We start from the raw sequence: 7,500 nt of genomic DNA, 5'->3' as shown, positions 1-7,500 counted from the left end.
TGAATTACTAAACCTTTATCTCCTTGACTGAGTGTTTTCCCGTCCTAAAATCCCACTAACAACCCTTGACCCGTTAACAATCAAGTAAACAAAAAAACACCCATATAATTATCTGTTAACTTGCCAGACGACAGAAAACGAGTATATGATATCATTTGGCGAGTCAGTTCCGCTCAGGTCGTAACAAACCATTACCATGGCTAGTTGGCAATTTTGATCCTACTAATTTGCATATGTATGCGCAGTGTGTGTGTGTGTGTGTGTGTACATATATATCTAATAGATATATATATTTATATATATATATATCTATATATATACATATATATATATATATATATAATATATATACATGTATATAAATACATACATACATATGTTATATATATATATATATATATATATATATATATATATATATATATATATATGTGTGTGTGTGTGTGTGTGTGTGTGTGTGTGTGTGTGTGTGTGTCTGTATAGGTATATATCCAGTCCCAGAGGCAAGGAGTGTCTTCATTTATGCAACAGGCAAGATTTAATGCCAACAAAACACTATATGTAGCAGACTTTTGTGCGATTTTGGGAAGAACCTAAGATATGAAGTATTAAAACAGCCAGTCCCAAGAACTCGTGAGCTTATCCGTTAGGCATGGGACATGCATTTTTACGGGGGTGGGCAATTCTGACATTAGTGCCACTTGTGTGGCACACCAAACAGATATAATTTCAGAGCGATAGAGCGGCAGGCGACACATCGAGGTCATCCTGGCTCGTGGACACAGGTTGGCTGCATTTAGTCTAGTTCCCTTCTACTGCTTCCTCCCCTGCACCGCCGATACTTTAGAGCCGGAGGTCAACAGCAGTAAAATATATTAGTGCGTTATCGTTCTCTGAAATTAGTGCTTGGTAGAGGCTTTCTTTCCAGTTGGTGCGAGGAGAGAGTGGTGCCATCTAATAGTTTGTGCTTTTAAGCTAAACATAATTTTTGTGAATATTATGGTATATAAAGTAATTATAATGATAAATTCTATCATCAGTCACAAAACTATATCTATAACTCTAAGTGTGATTGTAAAAAAAAAACAATAATTGGAAACACTAAAAGTAGGGAAAAAAAGGATAATGATAAAAAAAAAATTAACCCGGATCTCGGCATTTTCTCATTGCCACTCGTATCCAACATGATATATTAATCAGTATTGACTACCCTGAATTTTCCAACATTAAAAAACTAACTAATTTAGATTGAAAGGCGATGACCGTCTTGAGAATCAGGATTTCTACCAAGATAAACATCTAGCCATCTAGCCCATTCGACATTTAGCCGGCATCAAGAGTCTCACTGTGGATGTTAAGGACTTATTAAATCAATGACGCTAATTGACTATAATATGACTACATCAAGTAACCACTTTAGTGTCCACGCTATGCACTCCTGCAACAAACTATACTGCATATGCTGGCAAAATAAAGCCTGATCTGGCTCCCTATTTGAGGATCTTTTACCAGGAGGATCACAGGCTCAATGTTGCCAGAATACACCCGACGGAGCTCTGTTGTGTTTTCCAGTTGCGGTCTGATTTTAGACAATTACCGCGTTTAATAGCTGATTGTGGCATTATCTTTCAGTTTCACTAATTAACCTTTATAGTAGTGTGTTATTTCACTTCCTTTATGCAGTACTCTTTATATTTCTGAAACTATACGGTGTTATTCTATACATTTACCTCAATTGGTGAAATTACAAAAAAGTAAAAAAAATGCGTAGCTTAGAAATGATTTTATTATACATAGAGGCACTGACTGCTGCTGAAATTCAGCCTTTTTGGTTCACGGGGATTTTGGTGTGGATTATTTTAGTTCCTAAACTGACAATGGCATTTGGAAAAGCCAGACTTTTTCTAATCTCACGGCACTTCGTCTACATCAGTTCTGTATTGAAAAGAGGGGAAAATCCCACATTCCATTGTTATCGCCCAATTGCGTTGATAAGTTGTTTGAGCAATTATAATTTTTGGGTCTGGAACTGTTCACAGCAGGCTATTTCATTATCTAAATTTCAAAAATTTACCAGATAACAAGCGGCTAGTAAAACTGGAGTCACAGTCATGAGACATAAAAATATGTATTTCATTATATATATATATAAAAAAACTATAACATGACATGGCTATATGGCTACTCTGATAACTTTATTCTTTATTCTAGATTTCTCGGATTACTTTTTGATAGTAGACTAAATCGAAAAGACTATATAGGCCAATTAAGAATAAAAGTGAAAAACACTTAATTATGAAAGTGCATTTCTGGAATGAGCTTAACTGTGAAAGGTTTGAATATTGTGCAGAATGTCTTGTTTGTGTGTCTTGGAGCCCTTAAATGTATGACTCGAGCGTCTTCAGGCAGAGTCCGCTCCGTCTTAGACGTGTCCAGAATGTGTTGGTTTATACCTTGACAATAGCCAGTACCGGAAATGCTTTACTTCAGTATTTACGGTCGGAGGGTCGCGGCGCTAGGCCCCTTGTCACCACACGGCTCCACGACCTCGTCGAGTGTCAGTATAAGTCTCTCTACCATAGATACCCTGCTCCATTCAAACATTGCGCCGTGGGAACTCCTTTTCCATCGTAGTTGCCTGGCCATCAGTAGCCAAAGCCAATGACTTTAGCTGCTGTATGCTATTCAGAGAGAACCTCATGGAATTATTATTATTATTGTTGGATTTATTGGCTATCAACCAGCTGCACATGCCATGGTCATTAAGCCAATGTTTCCATTTTATCTCATCAATCTATAGAAGGTCATAAAATTTTGTCTCCTTTAGAAAAGCGATTACTTTACTGATTATTTTTTCATTGTCTGATAGTAAATTTTTAATATTGCATTCTATATTTTTGATTTGTAAATAGTTTTTGATGTTTTGTCTTTGGTTATTGTACTTGTGGCATTAATAGGTGGGGTATTGTCTGGTATCTATTGCATTGGCCACACTGTGGAGGGAAGTTCTTTTCGATATAGGGAGTGAGGTGGGTTAATCTCGTGGCATTGACCCTAAGTCTGGCCAACACCACCTCCTCCCTTCTATTTTTTTGTGTTTAGTGATTCGGAGGTCGGTCCACTCACTTTGCCACAGGAGATGCATTTTTGCTTTTATAAAAGAGACAAAACACCAAAGATCTGTGCGGACAATGCCAGGCTCCAGATCCCCAGTCGACCCGGGTAATTTGTCAGCCTGTTCATTGCCATGGATACCCATATCAGCTTGATTGATTTATTGGCACTATGTAATTTACGAATGATATTACCCTGTATTTCATTTTTGGTGGTTTCTAAGGATTTAATTGCTTTAAGTGAACTTAGTGAGTCTGAAAAAATGACTTTTCTATCGTGGGTCGTCGATAGGGCAAAATCTAAAGCTTTGTCTATTGCAAAAAGTTCAGCAAGAAAGATCGATATATGATTCGGCAATCTGAATCTCAACTGGCATTCAGTCGACCATACACCCGCTCCTACACACTCGTCTGTCTTAGAGCCGTCGGTATACAAATGAAAAAAGGAATGATGTTTAATTAGGATCTCTCTGAACCGCTGGTACCTCCACCTCCGGCACCGTGGCTCTTTGGCTGATGGTAGCCAGTCTAATACGGTGGAAAAATTGGGTGTCTCCCACGGTGCAATATTTGACTGAACCAGGGTATCGATGGTAGAGAGATCTATGCCGACTTTATTTGCGAGGTCATCGAGTCTATTGCACAGCGGCTTTCTGCCGCGGTGCTGCGAGCCCAATTGCCGGCTTAAAACATTCTTGTTTGGGTGACTGGGTTACCTGGCAATTTTTGCGGCATAGGTCAGTGCAAGCTGGCCGCGTCTGAGACGGAGGGGATGTCCTCCCGACTCTACCTCTAGGCGCTCTGTGCGAGTGCACTTAAGGGCTCCAAGACAGACGCGCAAACAAGCATTCTGCACAACATTCAATCCTTTCAGAGTTGATCTCGTTGTCGAGCCATACACGATTGACCCATAATCTATTTTAGACCTAATCAGGGATTTATATAACATCAGTAAAGACTTTCTATCAGCTCCCCATTTGTGTCCAGAAATGCACTTTAATAAACTGAGTGCTTTTTGACATTTATTATTTAACTGACCAATGTGGTCTTTGCAATTTAATCTACTATCAAAGAGTAGACCAAGAAATCTAGCTGAATTTTGAATAGGTATTGGGTGGTTGTCTAGAGTTAGCCTGATGTTGGGCTTTCTCCTATGGGTAAAAATCACGCCAATACTCTTTCTTATGGAAAACTTAAAACCCCACTGGAGGCCCCAGTTATGAATCATGTCCAGTGCCAATTGGATCAGTTTTGCCGAGAACTCTGCTGGAGTGCCATAATGCACAGTCATCGGCGTACAGTGAGTATTTAAGATTCCGAGGAGATGGTAAAATGTCATTAATCATACATAAAAATAATGTTGGTGACAAGACGCTTCCTTGTGGGACCCCGTTTGCCTGGACAAAAATGTCCGAGAAAGTAACATTGTCAGAAAATAATTTGACAGAAAATGTTCTGCCAGATATGAAATTTTGAATAAAACAAGGCAAGTTTCCACGTAATCCGAAAGCATAAAGTCTTCTGAGTAGGCCATGTCGCCATGTCATGTCGTAGGCTTTTTCTATATCTAAAAAAACTTAAATCAAAAAATGCTTTTTGGCAAATGCCTCATGGATATGACTTTCCAGTTTTACTAGCTGATCGAGAGTTTGACGTCCCTTTCGGAAGCCGCACTGCTCGTCAACTAGTAAATTCCTGGTGTTTAGAAAATGCAATAGCCTACTATTAACAATTCTTTCCATGACTTTGCATAAGCAACTTGTCAATGCAATTGGGCGGTAAGAGATGGCGGATCTGGGATTTCCCCCTCCTTTCAATATGGGAATGATGTGGGCGAAGTGCCATGAATTTGGAAAAGTCTGGCTTTTCCAAATGTCATTGACACTTCTAGCAACTTAATCATGGCATCATGATTAAGATGCTTTATCATCTCATATCGAATCTCATCGGGGCCTGGGGACGTTCCTCTACAGGCTTCTAGGGCTCGGACAAGCTCATCCATTGTAAGATCTTTATTGTAATCAAAGTCATCTCCTGTGGCAAAGTGAATTGGTTGCAGCTCGGATGCTTCCTTGGTGGTCAGGAAAGCAGGATGGTAATTTTCCGAGCTGCTTGTGTAAGAGAACTGCCTGGCGAGTGCATTAGCAATGTCTCTAGGTTCATCAAAATTGTTTCCCTCTTGTAAGATGTTTCTTATTTTGCAGGATATAATTTTTTCTATTTATTTTTTTGATAGTGGACCAAACCTCTGATGTACTGGTGTTGCTATTGATCGTAGAGACAAAGCTTCGCCAGGAGTCTCTTTTGGCTTGTCTGATTGTTCTTCGAGCCCTAGCTCTCGCTTGTTTGTAGTTGCGAAAGTTCTCGTTTGTGATATTATTTTGGAAAAGCCTGTAGGCCCTATTTCGTTCACATAGCACCCTGCGGCAATCTAGTGTCCACCATGGAACCTTATGCTTAACGCTATCTGTCGAAGTCTTAGGGATGGTTGCCATTGCTGCATTTATAATACAATTTTGAACATTGTTTACTTTATCATCAATGGTTTCTCTAACAACTTCAAGCGTGACGCTCCTTGTGAAGGCGACCCAATCTGCTCTTTTTACGTTAAATCTAGGTGCTGAAGGCGTTCTCGTGGTGTCGCATGAATATTTAATACAAATAGGAAGGTGATCGCTTCCCAACGAGTCGTCAATGGTGTGCCACAGGCACTTGGCTGCTAATGTTGAAGAGACCAGTGATAGGTCAATAAAGCTCAAATTACCGGTATTATCGTCCACTCGCGTCGGACTACCATCGTTTAGAAGTATCAGATCAGAGTCATTGATCAACTTAACTACTTGCTCACCTCCACCCGCAGGGAACCCCATGAAGTATGATGAGCGATGAAATCACCTAAAATTAATCTGTTATTAGATACGTGTTATTGAATTTTACTTTGCATGCGACGTATTCCAAAGTAGAATTAATCGTCACTTCAGTGAAAGGGAGGTTCTGGTGGATGTACAATGTACATGGCGACCCCGCCTCCACCCCTTCCCTCTCGGTGTTTTCTACACAAATCGTAGTTTCTCAGCGATACGACCTCGTCAGAAACTTGGTCGTTTAAATGGCTTTCTTGGAAAACAATAATATCGGGAGCATAGGACGAGGCTAATAATCTAAGGGAGTTTGATTTTGATCTAAGACTTCGACAGTACCATTGTATGATGGTATACGCATGGATTACGTTTTGTGGGGTTTGGAAGTGCCTTGTCCGCCGGTTTTTATTTTATTTTTTGGGGAGGGAGGCGCCTCCTCCTCTCCCTCGCTTCCCGAGGGCCTCTCTCGGGATTTTTTGGAGACAGTAGCCTCCATGGCCTGCTCCCCTCTGCTAGAGAGACGCCCGGCGGAAGATGATCTGCCCTTACGAGCAGAACAAATACCAGACGAAGTTCTAGTAGGGGTCGCCTGGACTAAGAGGTGTGATCCAGATTGTGATTTGGTATCATCCTCCTTATGATGCTTTTTTTGCTGGGTTGATTCAGCAATTTCCTTTATTGTTTAATTCAATTCTTTAATCTGATTCATCAAGTTCTTAACAGTTTCCTTCAATTCTGAAATTTCCTGGTCCTTAGCTACGAGCTGCTGACTAACACTGCTTGCACTGGAAACATTGTTAGTTACTGCTGAGGCGTAAGAAGTTTTAGGTTTGCTTGCCAAACCTTCAACTTTCTTCTTGGCCTCACGGTAGCTAATATCGTGCTCTCTCATGTATGCCAATGTCTCAGTCTCTTTCTTCAGGCTGCTGCATTCAGCAGAGCCTGACTGATGGGGACCTCCACAGTTAGCACATTTGAGTGTCTTTTCCGTGCATGTAGTGGTATCATGGGCTCCAGTACATTTACCGCAAATGAATTTGTCAGTATCTTTATCAATGCATCTTAATGAGGTGCGTCCAATTTTTTGGCATCTATTACAACGCATTGGTTTTTGGATATAAGGTCGAACTTGAATGATCTCATATCCAACTTTAACAGTACTTGGTATTTTGGGTGTAGAAAAGGTCAAGAAACACAATCCGGTTTTTACTCGCACATCTCCATCCTTCTTGGTCATACAATTTACGTCTACTACGCTTTGGTCTTTCATGGCCTCAAGAATTTCACTTTCTTCCATTGTCCTCAAATTCCTGTGAAAGATTACTCCCTTACAGGTATTTGGGCCAACAGGAATAGTTACTTTAACTTTAAGGTCATGAATTTGCGTCAGTTTAAGCAAATCCTTAACCTGAGATTTAAATTGTACTTTTACAAGGAGGCTGCCATCTCGCAATTTACGGACAAAATCAAAACTGCCTTCCACTTGACCATCAAGGACCTTCTTAATGATAAAGGGGTTGACATTC

This window comes from Penaeus japonicus, unplaced genomic scaffold (genome assembly GCF_977035675.1).
Source record: "Penaeus japonicus unplaced genomic scaffold, GWHDUDI00000001_assembly GWHDUDI00000004, whole genome shotgun sequence".
Taxonomy (NCBI): domain Eukaryota; kingdom Metazoa; phylum Arthropoda; class Malacostraca; order Decapoda; family Penaeidae; genus Penaeus; species Penaeus japonicus.
Note: the sequence above shows the minus strand (reverse complement) of the source record.